At 56.9% G+C, this 19,404-nt stretch overlaps 2 long non-coding RNA genes across 3 annotated transcripts; one reads left to right on the forward strand and one right to left on the reverse strand.

The window, feature by feature from the left end:
- Window positions 1–2,825: 2,825 nt before the first annotated feature.
- LOC140642803 (uncharacterized) lies at window positions 2,826–10,617 on the forward strand. 2 transcript variants are annotated; one of them, XR_012039202.1, is made up of 4 exons: window positions 2,830–4,910; window positions 5,049–5,300; window positions 6,706–7,017; window positions 7,759–10,617. It is a non-coding gene; the product is annotated as an uncharacterized lncRNA (long non-coding RNA). The 2 variants fall into 2 exon arrangements; XR_012039201.1 differs by lacking the exon at window positions 7,759–10,617 and having other exon boundaries at window positions 2,826–4,910; window positions 6,706–7,373.
- Window positions 10,295–14,903, reverse strand: LOC140642804 (uncharacterized). The gene is made up of 3 exons (XR_012039203.1): window positions 14,404–14,903; window positions 11,917–13,337; window positions 10,295–11,318 (listed from the first exon to the last, which is right to left on the reverse strand). It is a non-coding gene; the product is annotated as an uncharacterized lncRNA (long non-coding RNA).
- Window positions 14,904–19,404: the final 4,501 nt, after the last annotated feature.

Raw genomic sequence — 19,404 nt, forward strand, 5'->3', positions numbered from 1 at the left:
CACCGTGTCCCTCTGGGCCGGCGGCACCTGACTCCTGAGAGCATCTCTGCGGCTCCACTGCAGTCCTTGCCAGGACCTTGAGGCCACGGGGCAATGAAGAGGAGGTGACAGCCCAGCCCCCCCTCGGGAATGCGTGTGGTTTATTATCCCTCTGCGGCTCTGCAGTGTGGGAACAGGGAGCAGTGTGTCTTAGACGGGCGCATTGTGGCTGAGGCTTATGTCGGTTAGAAAATAAGTTTTCCCCCAACGTGATATTTCATAACCTCGTCCCTGCCCATCGCCACGACAAGTGCAGGGATACTTCCAAGGAAGATGGCAACATTCAAGGCACATAGGGGACCCTTGTGCTTGGGGACTCCATCTGGGTCCTTGTCTTCACCACTCATGGGCTTTGAGAATCTGGGGGCTACTCGCCCAATGGGGTTCCCGATGGACCTACATCCTGGTGCCCCTGGGTCCTCTCCCAGGCCCCCCAAGGAGAACATGTGATGAACCAAGATGATGTGACTCTCAGGCGGCTGTGCTGAGGGACAGGGGCTCTCGGAGCCTCGTGGTCCTCTCCAGGGGGTAAGAAGATGCCAGCTGAGAGCATCCCACCAAGTGGATCTGGGAGGAGGGCTGTTAGCCGAGGTGGGCTTCAGTCCCCTTTCCCTTGAGCACAGAGCTCAGCACCACCCCCTCATTCCCTCAGGGCAGCTGGTCTCCAACGAGGAAGGCAGCAGAGCAGGTCCCCGGGGGTCCTCTGGCCCGTCCGCCTTCCTTCAAGGTCCCAGCTGCTGCTGGACAAACCTCTCACGCTGGTTTGGAGGCTCCATCTGGATGGAAGTCTGTCTATCTGCCAGCAAGGTTCCCGGGAGTGACAGAGTCAGGGAGCCTCAGGGGCCGGTAGGTATTTGGGTACGGCTAGCATTCCGGGGAGATGCAACACTGAGGGCGGATCCAAAGCAAGCGGTTACAAAACACAGTGTGCTGAGAGCAGGTGGGGTTTTATAGCTTCAGGAGGGCTTCCCGGAGGAGGAAATGCCACAGACACTTCTTGTTTAAAAAAACAAACTAGGCACTCATCTAGCAAAGCCCAGGGAGCTGGGGAGGAGACTGTGTCCAGGTCGAGGGACCATAATGAGCAAAGGTGGAAAGAGGAGAACAACATAGGCCGTGTGGGGTACTGTAGCTAGCGTGAATTTTTGACCAGGGAGCACAGAGAAGGCTGGAAGAGTGGGCCGAGGGCAGCCAATGTCAGGGAGGAAAGACATCAGAGACATTCAGGAAGCAGGAGGCAAAATTCTCGGGGCTGGAAGTTCAGTTCCCCTCGGCTCAGAGTCTGAGCACAGAGGAGCAGAGGCCTGGGCAGGCTCCAGAGCAGAGGTGGGCCTCAGCCTGCAGGTGCAGCAGCATGGAAAGTCAAGGGCAGGAGGCCTGGGGAGGCAGGCAGGCAGGCCACCCCCGCTCAGAGCCTGGGGGACGGAGAGCCCCCCCGCCTCCAGCTATTAAACCCGGTTACTGATTGAACAGCAGGTCGAACCTTCTTTAATGATGACTACAGGCTGTCCCCGGAGGCCTTGCTTCTGGAAGGTAGGGTGCCGCTAGCCAGCTCCGGGTAACAGAAATTGCATTAACATAGAGCCGCAGTCCTAAAAATCTGCTTTCATGTTCCAAAGACAGAAGATAAATGGCCCTTATCATTTTTATGTAGCTGGTGTCACCGACAACGCAGCACTTGGAACCACCTGAGCTGCTTTTGTACTGTTTGTTAGGCACTTCGAGACCTTTCTCCAGGAAGAGGATGAATCTGGGCTGAGAAATGACTCCTCCTTTAACATGATCCAACTCCACAGGATCCAGGTAGAGATGCTCTCAGCTCCAATTAGTACCGCAGGGCAAGTGTGAGCGCCGGCGCCCGGGTCTGGGGTGATGGCCTCTGAGCCCACCCTGCAGGAAGCCCCAGGAGGGGCAGGAGAAGAAGGGGCGCTGGCTGGCGAGCTCCCCTCGCTCCACGGGCAGGATGACCATGTCCCAGAGCGGGGATGCCGAGGCCAAGAGAGAAACCGGGCCCAGCCCCCCTGCAGCCCATATGGTGGACTGGGCCCCTCCACCCGGCACCCTCCCCTCCTCTTTCTGGAGGCCTGGAGGGCCAGGGGCCCGGTCTTGGCTGGCTGAGGCTCATGGGCTTAAGCTTTGGGCTTAAGGCTGGTGTATTTGGGGACCCGTGTGACCGTCAGGACAGGAGTTGCCGAGCTATTTCCAAGTTCCAGACAACCTAATCAGGACACAATCCATTCTCTTCATTACAGACCTAGGTCTTGGTCCATCTTTCAAACTAATGAGAAATCTCATTTTGACGGGTTAGACTTCCCCCACCCACATTTTTTATTACTTTCCCCCAAAGCCTTGCCTGAATACAAATCTCTGGAGGTGGGGGCCCGCTTGGCATGCCAGTCAGCCCTGCAGCTGAGTGCTTTAACTCCAGATCCACTCAGAACTCTGGGGAGCTGGAGCTCACCCCAGGAACCCAGGGCTGAGACCAGGTGCTGCTCTGTGGGGACCTGCTTGGGAGGCAGAGTTGATGATTATACCCGTCCCTTGAACACTAATTTTCACAGGTGAATAAAAATCCCACAAATAATAGTTCACATTCTAAATGCTGCTGTCAGCCAGCAAGAAAGTTGCAAAGGCTGTTCTGAAGCTGAAGGCCAGGAAGGTGAGGGGAGGGCAGGAGGGGGAGGGCAGGGAGGGGAAGGGTAGGGAAGGGATGGGGAAGGTCAGGGAGGGCAAGGAGGGGATGAAGAGGGCAGGGGCTGGGGAGGGAGGGCTGGAGGGGGAGAGGATGCAGGCCCGGCTGCCAGTCTGGGAGGGGCCCGGAGGCGGGCAGGACAGGAGGCCAGACCAGACTGCCCAGGGAGACAGCCATCAAGGCAGGCTGTGTATGGGCTCGTGGCACATAGAGACCTTCCCTGGAGAGCCGTTTTTGCACAAGGGGGTCATTTGTGTCTCAGCTCAGTGGGGTCAGCAGGATCCAGAGAAACAGTCCGTGCTGGTCCTCAGGAGGCGGCAAGGGGGCATATATGAACTAAGGGCTAAACTGGTCCCAGTGTTTTATGCAACTTTAGCTCCCAGGACACTCGGCCTTCTCACTGCAAAATGGGGAGAACCTGTTCCTGCCCCCCCGGGGCTACATGAAGACCAAGTGAACCAGCACGGGCCCAGGAAACTGTTCTGGAAGCTGGCAGGTGGAGGAGGCCCCGCCTGGGCCCTGCCGCCCGTGCTGCCCAGGCCCCCGCACCTCCTCCCGGGCGTCCCCAGCCCGCACAGCCTGTGCCCACTCGCACTGGGCACCGAGTCAGAGCCTGAGTCATGGGCTGTTTCCACCAGCGAGGAAGCTCTCCTTGGCACACGCCATCCAGCTACTCAGCAGGCGACCCTGCGTGGGGGCGGCATCTGCCACCAAGGGACCCGTGTTACCGTGAAGCCTGGTGATCCGGGTAGGAAAGCTCCAACTGCTGCCGGGAGAGCTACAAGTCCCAGGGGGCTGTGCACATCCCCGGGCTCAGAGGTGCGTCTCAGTGATCTCTTTCAGGGATCAGGGACGTGGCAAGGTGGCCAGGTCCGCCTCCCGGGCTCTGCGCACAGTCGGGAGCCCTAGTCAGCTGGGCTCTGGGATCAGCCTGACCCATGTTTGAACGCCCGCCCTCCTGCGCACCTGCTGCGGTGCCTGCCGGGCTCCCCAGGGGCGAAGGACCAAAGGAGAACAAACACCTGCCCTCGAGGGAGAGGTAGCCCGGCCGCCTGCAGTTCTGCCTCCCACAGGTGTCACTCTTTGGGGCTCCACCTTCCCGGCTGCTCCTGGCACCCCCCAACCGGACCCCGGCAGCCCACTGGGGCCCAAGCTCCACCTTCCCCGCTCCGAAGGGGATCAGGTGCCCCAGAGAGAGAATGCTGAGCGCACAGCCCATTAGGGCTGCAGAGAAATGGTCTCAGGCTGAATGCGATTAGCCTCCCCAGGGCGCAGCACTTCTCCCTCGTGTGCCTCCCACACCCGGGCCAGACGCCCCGCATCCGAGAAAGCAGGCCCTGCTCCTCCTGCCAGAGCTGGCTTCCAGCCTTGACAGATTTCACAGCCAAGGTCTCTTTCCTGAAACTCCGCTGCTTCAACCCATTACTCGTCATTATCCCCTGAACGGCGCCTGCAAAGCTTCTCCTCCACAGCTGTGCCCTTAGATCCCCGCAAAGGAACTCACTACTTGGCTAAGGACAGGCCACCGGTGTCCTTAATCTGGCCTCATAAATGAGCCACGTGGGCACCCCCAGGCTACGCCCACTGCTCCCCCAGCCCTTGAGTCCTCTGGGTACTTCTTGGGCAGCGCCAGAAGCTCCAGCCTTTCCAGGCAGTGGGTGGGTGGGGAGTCCTGCTCCCCCAGTGTGCCCAGCACCATCCTCCCTCCTCCTCGGCAGGCGAGGGGCTCCCAGCTGCTCCTACAGGAGTCCCGCCAGCCAGCAGCCTGGCAGCTGCTGCTCCTGTCAGCAGGGCCTTCTCCTGGAACGGGGACATCTTAAGCTTGTTGGGATCAATTGCCCGTGGCGTTCCACTTAATCCCCCTGCCAGGTAACTGACAGCTTTAGTGGCGAGGAGGAGCAAGGAGGGCTTTCTCAGGACCCTATCCCAACCCCTAAGGGAGATGGGAGCAGGGTGCACGGCAGGTCTGGAGCCAGAGGGGGAGTTAGAAGCATTCCAGGGCCAAAGCCCCCATATTTAGACATAGTCCCTGGGCTGTAGCCCCTGGGGGGCCCCACTTGTCCCACGCCAGGGGCAGCAGGACCACCTAAGGTCCAGGGCCAGGCCGGACACACAGGCAGCACTCAGGAAGGCCTACTAGGAGGAAGAGGAGATGCAGTAACTCGAGCGAAGAGAAAAGGTGTGTGGTATGTGGTGTGTGTGCATGTGTGTGTAAGGAGTGTGTATGTCAGACTTCTTGGGGGGGGTTCTTTAAGGTTCATAAAGTCAGTTAGGAATTCAACTCAAATTGATCTTGCATCTGCTCTGTTCTGAGCAGGTAACAATGAAAACACAGTCCTTGCTTGATGAGATATGCATGCCGGAAGGCTTCCCGGAGGAGGCGTGTTAGCCCTGCAACAGACTGGAGCGAGACTTGGAGACCCCTGGGCCAGAGCAGTGCTCCTCAAACTTTGGTCTGAGCCAAGCAACACCGGAGAACTTGCTGGAAATGCGGATTCTCTGAACGCATCAGCCACTCTGGGGTGGGGCCTCGGGCACCCCGCCAGTGACAAGCCCTCCAGATGATTCGGTGAGACCTACCGGGCTGGGGTGTGGGGAGACCCACACTGAGGGAGCCAATGTCCTGGGAATTCTTTCCTTTGGCCATGAGTTCAGGGCCTGGCAGCCCTTTCCAGCCTCCTGTCCCGCTGCTCTAGCCTCCTGCGGGCTGACTGTGCCTTCGGGAACAGGCAAAGCAGAAAATTTTGTGAAAAAATTCGATATTTAATATTTCTTCCAAAAGCATCAAAACAATCATCATGGGAAATACCAGTGTCTCGTTAGCATCCTATCCATTCTACCCCCTGCTTGGATGTTACTAGAATTGCTCTACAAAGCTGCTGCCCCTTTGCTCCCTGTTCATGCCCCTGGGACCCCCACCCCAGCCCTTCCTCCAGGCGTCACTCCCCAGAGGGGCCGTGAGAGCTGTACTCGCTTGCCTTTGTCCGAAGGGCTCTTCCTCTCATTCTCGAAAGATATGTTTTACCTGCTGCGCATCTGGGTGGCCAACCGTTCTGTTTGGCTTCGTCCTCGGCGATGTTCCCGTCCAGGCTCCCAGCCTCCGTCCTCCCGGGCGTCCACCGTGGTTCGTTTCGTCTGTTCCCTCCGGCTTCTCGTCAGGCTCCGTGCTGCTCTTCATCCCCGTGATGGGTCCAAGTGTGGAATCTTTTCTGTTCTTTTCTTTTCTTTTCTTTTTTTAAGACTTTTTTTTTATTTTTATTTATTTATGATAGTCACACAGAGAGAGAGAGAGAGAGAGGCAGAGACACAGGCAGAGGGAGAAGCAGGCTCCATCCACCGGGAGCCCGATGTGGGATTCGATCCCAGGTCTCCAGGATCGCGCCCTGGGCCAAAGGCAGGCGCTAAACCGCTGCGCCACCCAGGGATCCCTGGAATCTTTTCTTGATTCTTTGCTTGGGACTTATTATCCCTTCCTGGATTGAAATTCACATTTCCTCTCAATTCTGGAAAACTCCTCTGGAAAATTCTATTACCTCTCTGAACCATGACTCTCGTCCACTCTCTTCTCCTTCCAGAACTCCAGATAGATGGGCCCCCTTTCATTTTGCTCTAACCTCCCACCTCCTGGCCTGTGATTCATATTTCCTGTGTCATCTTCTTCTGTCCCGCCTTGTGCATTCTGGTCACTGCTTCCACTTCATCTTGTCCCTGACTCTCTCCTGAGCTGGGTCTACTTGCCGCCGTCCAACCCACCTGTCCATCAGCTCTCGTGTCTCAGTTACTCCATTCTTCATCTCTAGAAGTTCTACTTGGCTCTTTCTCATCTCTCTCTGACAACTTTTAGAGTCTCTCTCTCTCTCTCTTTTTTTTTTACCCTGCCCATGTTCTCAATCCTTCTTTCTTTAAACATTTTTAACTTACTTTATTTTTATTCTAGTCCTGATCACTCAAACATCTGAAATCTTTCGATCTAGATTCGCATGCGTGGCTTGGGCTGACTGTGACTCATCGTGGATTGTCTGCTCCTGTGTTTTTGTGGTTGGAGACCACAGCCTGAGGCTGCGCGTCGGGGGACCCAGGAGGACCCAGGAGAGGAGAGTGTGCCCCGGCCGTGTGCAGGGGCATCTGCCAACCCAACACCACTGTAGGCTCCTTCACTGGCTTGGGGTTCTCTGGACCACTCCGTTGACAAGTTTGAAGCCCGATCTCCAGTGAAGGTCACCCTGAGTTGGCACATTCTCAGGAAGGAATGGGTGTATCCCCATTCATTGCAGACGCCAGGACAAGTGAGTGTCCTTGTTGTCTTTCTGCTGCTAGTTTGGTTTCCACAGGCTTCCCTTACACTGAGCATACCATGTTAAAGGGCCCAGCTTGAGGGGAGGGTCTCACTTCCTACTCTTAGTCTTTTATGGACTCAACACCAAATAGTGTTTTCGGTTCCCTGTGTTGTGGTTAAAACCCAAGGTTTGGGACACCTGGGTGACTCAGTGGTTGAGCATCTGCCTTCAGCTCAGATCATGATCCCAGGGTCCTGGGATCGAGTCCCCCATCTGGCTCCCCACAGGGAGCCTGCTTCTCCCTCTGCCTGTGTCTCTGCCCCTCTTTGTCTCTCATGAATAAATAAATAAAATCTTAAACAAAACAAAACAAAACAAAACAAAATGAGCTTCTAGGCTCCTGTTACAGGCAAATGGCTTGGGGTCCCCAGAGATCAGCATTTGCTTCCGATTCCGGTATCAGCCCACCAGTCATTCCCGGCTCCCAGGAACTTCCCTTCCCTCCTTGCAAACTTAGCTATGCGTTGAATAACATATGTGGTAACTGATCCTGCATTCTTAGTGTTTTGTAGCCAGAGAATATCCCATCGCCCTCCCCCGACTTTTGCTGCCAGTAGATCGGTCTGTAGCAGAACTATTCCCCCAGACCATTTCTTCTTCCTTTGGGGCTCACAGCTAGACCCTATCCCTGGGCCCCTTACACCTAAACATGGTCACGTGACTGTGTTCTGTCCACTGTGACTGTTTCAGATCAGGCCCCTGAGAACCTCCCACATGATCCTCAGGGTGATGATGGCAGAGCCACACGATCGATGCGCCTGCAGTCCCAATCACTGCCGGAAGAACCGTCTACCACCGCAGACGCTGCGTGAGCAGGACTGAGGGGCTTACCCAGTGCAGCAGCTGGCATTACTTCACTAAACACCACTCCACCGTGGTGCCAGAATTAAAGCCCCACTCATAATTGTTCCACAGCTCACCATTATACACATAATCTTTTCAGGGCTTAGGGACTTAAAGGGTTCTCATCTGGCCTGGCTCCCGGGAGGCAGGACTGCCTATCAGGGAGGCGGAGGGGCTCACTGGCATGGCAGACGGGAGAGTGGCCTGATGCTCCTTCCCTGCCCTGCCTTATCAGCACTGGCCCCCGAATCCACTTAGATGTGGCCCTGCTTTCAAGGAAGCCCTGGGTATTGAGGATGTAGAGGCAGACACAGGGGACCTTGGGACAAGGAGATGACAGGTGCAGCGGGGCCGACGGCGGGGGCAGTGGCCACTCAGGCACCAGCCTGTTCAGGCTGAGGTCTAGGGTCTGCTGGGCTGGACCAGCTGTACCAACACGCTCACTGGGGACAAGAGAGCAAGGTGGGCCTTGCGCTTGGTGCAGACAAGTGGGACTCTGGGCGCAGCCTGGCCCACCTGGCAGGGGGGTGCCCAGCTGGCAGCGCTTCGAGGCCCACCCTGTGCTGGAAAACCTCATGTCCACAGATGAGGAGTCCTTCGGCCATCCACTGTGCAGACGTGTCCTCAAGAGGCCATGAAACTCGACTCACCGCAGAGTCTTCTCCCAGGAACAAGAGCCGGCAACTGGCAACACTCCCCAGGTCGGGGTCTACCGTGACAAGGCTGGCCAAAGGACAGGCCTCTGGACCCCTGCCCTCGACAGGTCACAACCTCTAGGGACAAAGGAAGGGGCCCTGCTGGGAACTGACAGGCTCGCTGTCCTCTCTCATTGGCTGCCTGGCCTCCTTCACCAGACCATGGTCCCCAGAGCTGCTCTGTCCCCAGATTCTGAGGGGCAGTCCTGGTCTTTCTAGTCCTTTGGTCACTCTCTCAGGGGATTTCGACAGCGATACGATGGCAACTCTGAGCACACTGGGTGCAGAGTAGCACATGGGCCCGTGGAGTCCTTGCCTCACCCTAACTTCCTACAGCTGGACCAGCCCTCTGACCTGGAGGGGGACCTGCTTCGGGCACCGCACTGTGCTCCAGAGAAAAGCTGTTCCTCCTCTGGCTACCCCGGGGTGGAGCAGAGCCTCTGGGTTTTTAGGACTAAAGAGCCGTGGGAAAGCTGTGAGCACGGGTTAGCCCACGGATTAGCTGTTAAGAACATACTCAGAAGCCCACGGACACCTGGGAAGGGTAGTTTATTTTCATTTACATTCTCCTTATGACCCACGGAGCAAACCAGAAAGAACCCAGTCCTTAGGGATGGCTCATTGGGTTGGGAGTCCTGGCAGTGGGCCCTGGGCAGGTCACTTGGCCTCTCTGAGCCTCCATTTCCTTGACCACAGAAGTGGGATCAGTGACCCCCACTTCTCCAGGCCGACATGAGGTCAAAGGGCCCAGAAGCCCCAGGGACACTGGAAGTGCACAACCAGCATCCTGTCCCTTGTCCAGCTCTGCCTGGTAGGCCTCTTGTCCAGCCCTCTGTCCCTCCCTCTGCCTCCACCTGAAGAAGCTTGTCGGGACATGGGACATGTAATGAAGAACGTTATTCTGGGGGCGTGAGGTGCTGACTCCAGCTGTGGGGAGGAATTTCAGGTGGGGGAGGCACCGGGGCCGGGGGCCGTACTATCATCCTCTCTTGCTTCCCCTAACTGGCTGAAACAGGGGCTCAAATGCATACGTGTGGGGCCGGGAGCACTCAGAGAAGCGTTACCTGTGCCTCACCGGTACTTGCAGGAGCAGGGGCCCAGAGGTCTTCCTCTCGGGCCAGGGCTGCGCATGGATGGACCCTCGTCCTTGAGAAAGGCAGGATGGAGACGAGGCCCCGGGGAGCCCACTGGGGGCTGAAACATCTTCACCTCCACACATGGGATCCGACTATGTGCGAGTGAGGCACCCAGGAGCCCCAGGCAGGCGTCCGAGCCACTGTCCGGGAAGAAAGGAGTCCAGCCTCTCCGGGAGGGCAGGCTGAGCCCAATGGCACCTCCCAGCCTGGCAGCCACACCTGCTGTGCACCTGCTCTGGCGGAGGAAGCAGGGCACGGAGGTGAAGTCCACGCGCCTGAGAGTCCACAAGCTTCCTGCTGCTACAACACGGAGCCTGCGCCGATAGAACCTCGACAAACTTAGCTACTGCTACCTGATTTCACCCACAAGCCAGTTTGCATCTCTGCATCAGAGACTGGAAACTGAGGCACAGAGAGGCTGACAGAGCTCAACCCTTCTGAGCACTCAGACCTGGGGAAATCCTAGCTCTGCCGCTTGCTCACTGCATGACCCCGACGGAGTGACCCCCTTCCCCCATGCCTCAGCTTCCCCATCTGTAAATTCAGATGCATCATTGCTTTCTTGTTGCACTGGCTTGAAGAATAAAATGAAACCATGCCCGTGCAAGAGCCCCATCGGATGCCTCGCACAAAACCAACCTTGATTAGAATTACTATCCAGGCACAATGCTATTATTCTAATTTTCTCCCACGAAGCACTCTGTATTCGCTAAATAAGTGATTCCTTTTCCCCAACGTTTTATTCTGAAAATTCCAAACACACAGCAAAGCTGAAAGCATTTCTAGTGAACACTCATATACTCTTAGGGTAAAATTCTATCATTTACATCGAATAACCCTTGTTTTATCAATATCTACCCATCAATCCATCTAATTTTTTTTAATGCATTTCAAAATAAATTGAAGACATCAGTCCAGTTTCCCCCCTAAATACTTTAGCATGTACTGTTTTGGTTGTGAAATTTGCATACAACAAAATGCACAAATCTTGAAAGTCATCTGCTGAATTTTGTCACATAAACAAATGTCCCGTCGGGACAAAAGATGTTACCATCATCCCAGAAAGACTCCTCGTGGCCCTAGTAGGTCAGTCCTGCCTCCACTCCCAGGAGGCAGCCGTTGTTCTGATTTATTTTTCCCACGTTAGCATAATTTGCCTGTAGTAGAATTTCACATACTAGAAGACATGACTGCATAACGCAGTACAGCATGTACCTGGATCGGTGACCGGAGGCTACATGACGAATTACTGCAAAGCTCAGTGCTTAAAACAACACCTTTATGATTTCACAGTTTCTGAAGGCTTGACTTGGTCCTCTGGTCCCTACAGCTGCAACCAGCTTGTTGGCTGTGGCTGCAGGCTCGCTTCCAGGCTCCACTGAGGGAGACCTGCTCCCAATCTCACTCAAGTGGGTGTTGGCAGGCTCAGGTCCTCAGGGGCTTGTTGGACCGGGGGCCGCATTCCCCCTGGATGTCAGCCAGAGGAAGGCACCTTTTAATTCCTTGTCAGGAGGCCTCTCTGTAGGGCAGTTCACAACACTGCAGCCAGTCTCATCAGAGGACAAGAGAGAACCTGCTAGTGAAAGCCAGAAGCTCTTCATGGCCTACTCTCGGAAGTGACAACCCTGGCGCAACCCCTGCCACCCAGCAAGGGGAGGGCGTTACACAAGGGCCTGGGGACCAGGAGGCAGGATCATTGTGAACCACCCCGGGGAGCTGCCTATAGCACTCTCGGGTGGGACACCACGGCCTGCCTGTTGCCAGATAGGACTTCCTGGCAGCTTTCTCCAAAGGTACACCTGGCTCTGGGAGATGACCACAGTGCTGGACCTGGGTCTGCATCCCTCACCATGACCCTGCGTAGGAAGCTGCTCCTCCCTCAGCCAAAGCTCACCAGGGCCTTGAGGTCCTGACCTTTGCCTCTGCCATCCTCCCAGGAAGAAGTGCTTATGGGGAACATCCCGACCTGGGGTGCCCTGGGGTTGGGAGGAGGAGCTCCCCTCCTTCTACTTTTAGCTGGGAAGTCCTGAGGGCTCTATTTGTCCAGAAGACTACCAGTCATTTTCAGCACCAGCATGGAGGCTGTCCCCTCATTTGCCCAGGGAGGATGACTCTGGGCCATGGTCACTCAGTGAGCCGATGGCAGGAAGGACTCTTGTCCTGAGTGCCCTTACCTTCACAGGACACACGGTAGGCAAAACCCAAATGCACGGTGTGAGGACAAAGAACGCAGAGCCAGGTCCAGACTGTAACTTGCCCCCTGGCCTCACTAGAGAGAACAGGTTCCCTCCTCGGGACCACCAGGGTGAGGAGAGCCTGGACTGGGGCCCTGGTCCAAGGTGTGCCTGCTGCTATTGTGAATATGTGGGAAATGGCCAGGGAAAGCAGCAGAGAACCAGAGGACCAGCTAGAGCGACAGATGGACAGATGGACAGAGAGGGAGTAGCAAATAGCACAGAAGACTGGGATCAAGGGCAGGAAGAAGCTGACACGAAGTGGACAGAGAGCACCAGCAGCAGCACCTGGGGGAGACCACCCTCCAGCACCGGCACCTGCTGCCGCATCCTCTGGGTGCTTACATCTTGGCCCGAAGATAAGGAGACCTCACGGGCAGCAGAAGCTGGCTCGGGGTCCCCAGGCAGCTGAGCAGGGGGAGCTCAGACCTGACGCCCTGGGAAGAGGGCACAGCTTCCCACCTCCGGATGGACGCGTGGGTGCAATGGGTGTGGAGGAAGGCACCTTGGCCCAGGAGCTCAGAGGCCTGAAATACCACTTCTCTGCTCTCCCAGAATCTACTCAGTCATTCTGGGGCTGTCCCCCACGCCCAGGGCTTGCCTCTGGCGGATCCTCTGCCCCTGGAGCCTGCGGGCCCTACAGGTTCAAGTTGTCCAGACCCATGGTTCTTGGCCAGAAAGATGCCCCCCACGGCCACTCCTGTTGGGGTCAGACCACAGCCCCAGGCCCCACCCAAGTGGATTTGGGGCTCAGCTGCTGGAGGGGCCGGGCAGGCCTAACCCTTCCCCCTCTGTCTTCCTCCCTCCTGGAAAACTTACCAAGCTCCCCTTTGGGCTTTTGGAAATAAAAGCCGGGACGTCTTGAGCACCAGCAGGGAAGGCCACACAGGGCCTCTGAGGCAAGAGGCAAGAGGGTGCCAAAAGGACAGGGAGGGGAAGGGCAAGTGGGGAAGGAGGCCCATGGATGAGCTCCCGGGAGCTCTCTTAGTCTTCACCCGGCTCTCGACCCGGCGAGGAGCTGTGCGGTGCGGGGCTGCAGGATGAGCGGGGTGCTCCGCATAAATAAATAAATAAATCTTAAAAAAAAAAAAAGAACCAGAACCTGGTGGGGCAGCGATCCCGTGATCCCTCAGCCGAAAACCGGGAGGACACCGACCCAGAAGGGAATTGACACATGGTTCCCCGTGGGTGAACCTTGAGGACGTGCTGCTCCGTGAGGTAAGCCAGTTGCAAAAGGAGGGACTTTGGGTCTGACCCCCGTGATTTCACTTACATGAGGTCCCCGGAGGCATCAGGGTCATGGAGACAGAACCTGGGGGGGCAGGGCCGGGGAGCTGCTGTTTGCAGGGGATACCTTCGGTCTGGGAAAAGGAAACATTTTGGAGATGGGTGGTGGTGACAGTGGCACAGCATCGTGTGGTGTGTGGGAATGCCACTCAGTGTCAACTCAAACATGGTCACAATGGTAAGTTTCATGTGCATTTTGCCACAATACAAAAATACACATGGCAAATTTAGAAGCCCAGTGAGGACCTGAGGGAGAGTCAGCCGAGCGTGGGGATGGCCCGGGCTGGCAGGAAGTTTCCTGACGTGGCAACGCCCGAGTTGGGGCCTGCGGGCTGAGGCCCACGGAGCCCAGGGTGGGAGGCCAGAGTGAGGGGGACCCGACAGGAAGCTGAGTGGGGGGCAGCCGGGGTGGCTCAGCGGTTTAGCACCTGCCTTCGGCCCAGGGTGTGATCCTGGAGACCTGGGATCGAGTCCCACGTCGGGCTCCCTGCGTGGAGCTTGCTCCTCCCCCCACCTGTGTCTCTGCCTCTCTCTCTCTCTGTGTCTCTGATGAATAAATAAATAAAATCTTAAAAAAAAAAAAAAAGGAAGCTGAATGGGTGGCTGAGGCCCAGGGCACCCAGGGGTCCTCACGTGGGTGGGGCAGACAGAGACGGGATCACAGGGCATTTCTCGGCTCAGAGTCAGAGGGGATCTAGGGTCAAAAGTGGCAGGGAGACTGTGAGGAGCTGGGGTGACCGGGGCAGGCGTATGGCCAGCGTGCAGCCCACCTCTTCTGCCTGTGGCCCCACGTGAGTCCTTTCCCCTCTCTGATCAGCCTGCCAGATTTAGCAAATAAGAATTCAAATTTCAGATAAGCAACAGATTACTTTTTAGTGTAAGCACGTCCCTAGTATTGCACACTTTCACTAAAATATTATTCGCAGTTCAAAATTTAACTGTGAAACTCAAATTTAACTGCGTGTCCTCTTTTATCTGGCCACCCTACTGTCCGAAGGGTCCCTGATGCCTCTGTGTGGCTGTCTCCTCCTCCTCCTTTGGGCCATGGCTCACTGGACTCTTTCCCAAGAGGCCCGTCCCTGACCACCCCGGGGGAAGGACCCTCCCCCTTCCCTAGTCACTCCCTGTCACCCTCATCACCTGCTCCATTGCCATCCTGGCACTGGCAGGGCTGTGAAACAGCCTCACTGGTGCGTCTGCTTGCCCTTGATTCTATGTCCCCACGCTGAGATGCAGGCTCACGGGGGCCGGGACCTGTCATTACTTCCCAGCACCTGGCACAGGCCTAGCTCGTACTAGGTGCTCAGCAAATACTATTTGAAGGATGGAAGGGATGTCTCCCTGGAGGGACAGTCAAGAAGGATGTAGGTGGCCCAGGGGCACTGTGGGTTTGCTGTTTTTGTCCATCTCACCACCTCCCCCTGGAGACTTGTCCACCGTCCTCAGAGGCTCGGGGCTGCCTCTGTGCGCAGGTGTGCAGGCAGGTGTTCAGGGCCCCCAGCAGCGGGGCCAGGAAACAGAGCTCCCCTGGCCTGGCCCACATATGGGGTCCGCAGGTCCGAACCAGGCCAGCCCAGCCTTGTCAGCTGCCCTTCCCCACAGGACCAGCCTCCTGTCCACACAGTCCCGGAGGCAGCCACGTTACCATGGCAACGGCAATCCGAGGTCACAGCGCTGGAAACCAGAGGAAGCCTCCCTCCTGGAACGCCACCACCGAGTCAGAATCTAATTTTCATTACAGCCATAATAGTGGTTTTGCATAATGGGACATACATTAATACCTCACGTGCCAGTGCTTATTTGGTTAAAATTCATGAATTCAGGTCTAAGTAAAAAGTGCTGATGGCTGAAGTTTCTCACTCTGTTTCAGTGTTCTTGGGTTGTTGTTTTTTAAAGTCAGTCTGTCTCCTTGGCAGCAATTCGCTTTAATCCCATTATTAACGGGTAAGGGAGAGGAAGACAAAGCAGGGCTCTGCTCCCTGTGGCCTCAGCAGTTCTAGAGGGAACCAGGGCCCTACAGGTGACAGTCATCCCTGGCACGGCCTCCCTGTGTGACCCAGAGCACACGGTTCTTTCTCTCTGGGCCTCAGTTTCCTCTCGTAGAGAAATGAGGAAAGGGTTTAACTGGTCCTCAGAATCTCTTCTGTTTCCAAAACTCAGGCACGTAGCTGACATTTGCTGAGGCTCAGCCTGGCACCAAGCTCTGGGCTGGCAGGAGGGGCTATGGTCCCCACCTTCAGGGTTGGGACTCAATCAGGAAACAAAGCCATGGAACAGCTGGGGAGGCTTCCTGGAAGAAGTGTCATTTGAGATGAGACTTGAAGGGAAAAGTAAGAGTTAGCTGGGGGAGGGGGAGAAAGGGAACAGGTGAGGCTAGCAGGTGGGCCTGGTCCTATAGAACATGGGGTGTAGGCTCAGGTGTTCAGGACCAAGGCAGTGTTGAGACAGAGTTGGGACAGAAAGAGTACACCGCTCAGCCGAGGGGTGACCACCATGAGGCCTGTGTCCCTGACACTGGTCACCCCAGCAGTGGGGCCTGGGCACAGTGGATGGGGCCCACGTGGAAGGAACTGCAGGCAGGGCCACACTGGGCTCTCCCCTGTGGCCCCAGCACCCAGCTGCTCAGGGCCCACCAGCTACTGTTAGTCACCTCCTCATCCTCACAAGTATTAGTGGAGGGAATGAAGCAGAGCGTGCTGAGGCCTCTGGTCTGTCGCTGAGCAGGGGGCCCTGTACACCTGCCTCTCTTGACCCAGACCTGGGCCCTTCCTCTGGCAGGCAGAGGGGCAAGGTGACAGGCAGAGAGGCCTGGGCTGCGGGTAGGGGTGTGGCCCTCAGAGGGAGGGAAAGGCCTGGGAAAGGACAGGCGAGGGCAGGTCTGCTGCAAGCGTCCCAGAACAGGTGGCAGGAGGAGGACGGGGACCACAGGAGTGAAGACTGGAAGGGGAGCTGCGATGATGGGGGTGTGCCCACCGAGGGGTCAGGACTTGATCTCATGGGTGGCCCAGAGCCGTGGAGAAGTGAGGGGTCCCCTGGGCCTGGTGGGAACACGGTGTTGGCTGCTGGGGGCTATGGAGCTGGTCCTGGCCCTGGGAGGTCTGTGACCATGCAGGGTCACCCCCAACGATGAGACTTAGCAGGCAGCAGAGTGGGGAGAGGAGGAAAGGTGCTCCGGAGAGGTCACAGCAGGTGGAAAGGCAGCCCAACGCAGAGCGAGGAGTCCAGGCCGGTGCCCTGGTTATTGGCAGGAGCCTGGGTGATTGGGGAAGGCCATCTTGGGAGGTGCCAGGTGGGGAAATCCAGGAGCACTGTCTCAAGGGGCTGGGAGAGCAGGGGCTGGAACCAGGGCCTCCCCAGGAGGGGGACCTCTTGGCCCAAGAGCCCCAGCTGGGAGGTTAAGCCAAGCCTCACAGGTGAGGAATGAGGCTCAGGGTGGGGAGCTGGCTGGCCCAGGGTCCTGCGGTCCAGAGGCGTGGGCCGCACTTGGACTCAAGCCGTGGCCTGCTCGGTAGGGGTCCGCCGGGCCCAGCTTTCTCACGTGAAAATGAGGGTGAGATCCCCGTCTGGATGAAGGCAGGCAGCCCAGGAGCTGGAGCCGGGTCTGCTCTCACAGACTCAGGCACCGTAGCAGATGTGGGTGCCTGTGCTCAGGTGTGCAGGCCTCATGCGTGCATGAGCCTCCTGGTGTGCCCTCGCTCCCTGCGCCCCACTGCTTTGTCTGCAAGGAGGCAGATGCCGGATAGAAAGGCCGCTGAGATGTCCCCTGAGGCCCCCAGAGCAGGAAAGCCCAGTGCTCTGTGAGGGCTGGCAGTCAGCCTGGAACACAGCGTCCCGGTCCCTCTGAGGATCCTGGATGGTCCTTTCTCTATCAGCTCCAAGAGCAGCAGCAGCCACCAGAAGGGGGTCACAAGGCAAAAACAGGGAGCATGGGGGTGAGAGGACTAAGCGTGGCCTCAGCTCACCCAGTCCTCCAGAGTGGGCGGGGCCTCCACGATGGAGCTCCTGCACTGGAGGTCATACCCCATCCTGGTGTCCCCCGTCCCTGTCCGGCCATGTCCCTGAAGAGCAGAGAAAGGCCACATAAGGGGGACAAGAGGCCCGACGAGGCTGGTGGGGACAGGGAGGCCCTCTGGCCATCAGCTTGGCTGTTCTGCTCTCATAGTCTGTTGATGTCTGGACCTCTCTGGGCCTCTTGGCTCACCTAGGAGGACAGCAGTGACAGCTGCCCTCCCCAGGGACAAAGTGCCAGGCCTGACGTATTCCCTCCTCCCAGCAAGTGCACAGCAATCATTCTCGGGCAGTTTGTCCCTTTCCTGCTCTTAGGCAGGTGCGTCACCCCCATCCCTGGATCCCAGAGTTCACGCCTGGCCATTCAGAACATCTCCATGGCACACGCCCAAGTCAACTGATGAGAGTCCATGGACCTTGCCAGACCGCCAGGGAGAGAAGCTTTCATCCACCTGGGGATGGGTACACAGGCCCCAGGCCTGGGCTGCTGGTGGCCACTAGAAGAGGAGGGGAGCAAATGTAGAAGGAAGCAGATCCAGGAGGTGGAGACTGTGTCCTAGGAACATAGCTGGAGCCCTTGATACAACTGCACCTGAAGCCAACACTACCTCTGGGGTTTTTAGCTACTTGAACCACTAAGTTGGGCACCTGGGTAGTTCAGTGGCTGAGCATCTGCCTCTGGCTCAGGTCATGATCCCGGGGTCCTGGGATCGAGTTCCGCATCGGCCTCCCTGCAGGGAGCTTGCTTCTCCCTCTTACTGTGTCTCTGCTTCTCTCTCTCTCTCATGAATAAATAAAATCTTTAAAAAAAAACCACTAAGTTGTTTTCTTCTTTCCTCTCTTTTCCTTCTCTCTCTCATCTCTCTGGCTTTTTTTCTTATATTCTTAAGCTCATTCAAGTTGGGTTTTTGTCCTTTGCAGCCAAGAGAATCCTAATAATACTCATAATAGGAATTCCGTTAACAGTGCAAAAGGTAAATAGACTATTACTCCCGTGTGACCCTCCCACACAGTTCCAGCATCTTAGCTACAGAACCAGAGCGTGAGAGCCAGGCTCTGCCTCCCCCAGCCCAGCAGACCCCAGCTGTGAGAGGACTCTTCCCTGTGGCTTTAATCTAGGTCCCAGACACCCAGGCCCCACAGCTGGAACATAATGGAGAACCTATCACCAGCCCACCCCGGGGAAGCCCCCAGTTCGGCACCCATCGTGCAAAAGAAAGAACAGCACAGGCACATGGAAATTTTCTGAAATAGGCTTCTGGGTTTTTATTCAAAACAACATGGTGGCAGCTGCCACTTGGTTTCTCTATGCCCGGGCCATCTGGGCCAGCAGGGACCAGTGCCGTCAGCAACTAGGAGGGAAGTTCATTCACACCATAGAAACTGTACAGCCACTCGGAGTGCGGTAGTCACGGCAGCAGGGCCAGGCTGAGGGCTTCCTGGAGGAGGAAGGCCCCCAGGCCCCAGCTAAGCCCAGGCTCCACCAGGAACACTGATTATTGCACGAGGACAAAAAGAGTATGTGTATCTGGGCTAAAGAGCGGCTTCTAAGACCCCAAGCCCTTACACAACGCAGCAAAGAGGGCCGGAGGTGGCCCTGGAAACAAAAGGCTCTACGGGAAGGATCTGGGGGAAAGACGGGCCGACAGGCTGATACTGTGCCCACTTCATTCTTTAGGGGGCTGCCAGGTGCAAAGAAGGCCGGGCAGGGGACAGGAAGAGGGTTTGGCCCCGGCAGGTTACAGGTCCATCTGTGCAGATGCCACGGTGCCTGCAGCCACCACTCTGTACAGCCCCGCAAACAGATGGCTTGGGGTATCGGGCACCAAGTTCCCCACTCTCGCTGGGGCCAGATCTGTGTGAGTTAGGGTAAGTTTGTGCTTTTGTGATGAACAGGTCCCAGGATCAGGAGGGCAGAGGGGCCACTCACCCAACCCTTATCCATTTTGGCTTGTCCGAACCAGCCAGTCACAGCTCCCCTGACCCCCTAACTCCTGTGCTCCCAGAAACAAAGCCAAGGGCCTGGGAACAGCATCCGGAGCCCTCCAGGAATACGCCCCACCTCCCACGACCACAGCCCCGCAGCGCACCCCCCAAGCCAGCCTCTCCCTTCAGCTATTCCCACCGCTAGAC

This window comes from Canis lupus, chromosome 11 (assembly GCF_048164855.1).
Source record: "Canis lupus baileyi chromosome 11, mCanLup2.hap1, whole genome shotgun sequence".
Taxonomy (NCBI): Eukaryota; Metazoa; Chordata; class Mammalia; order Carnivora; family Canidae; genus Canis; species Canis lupus.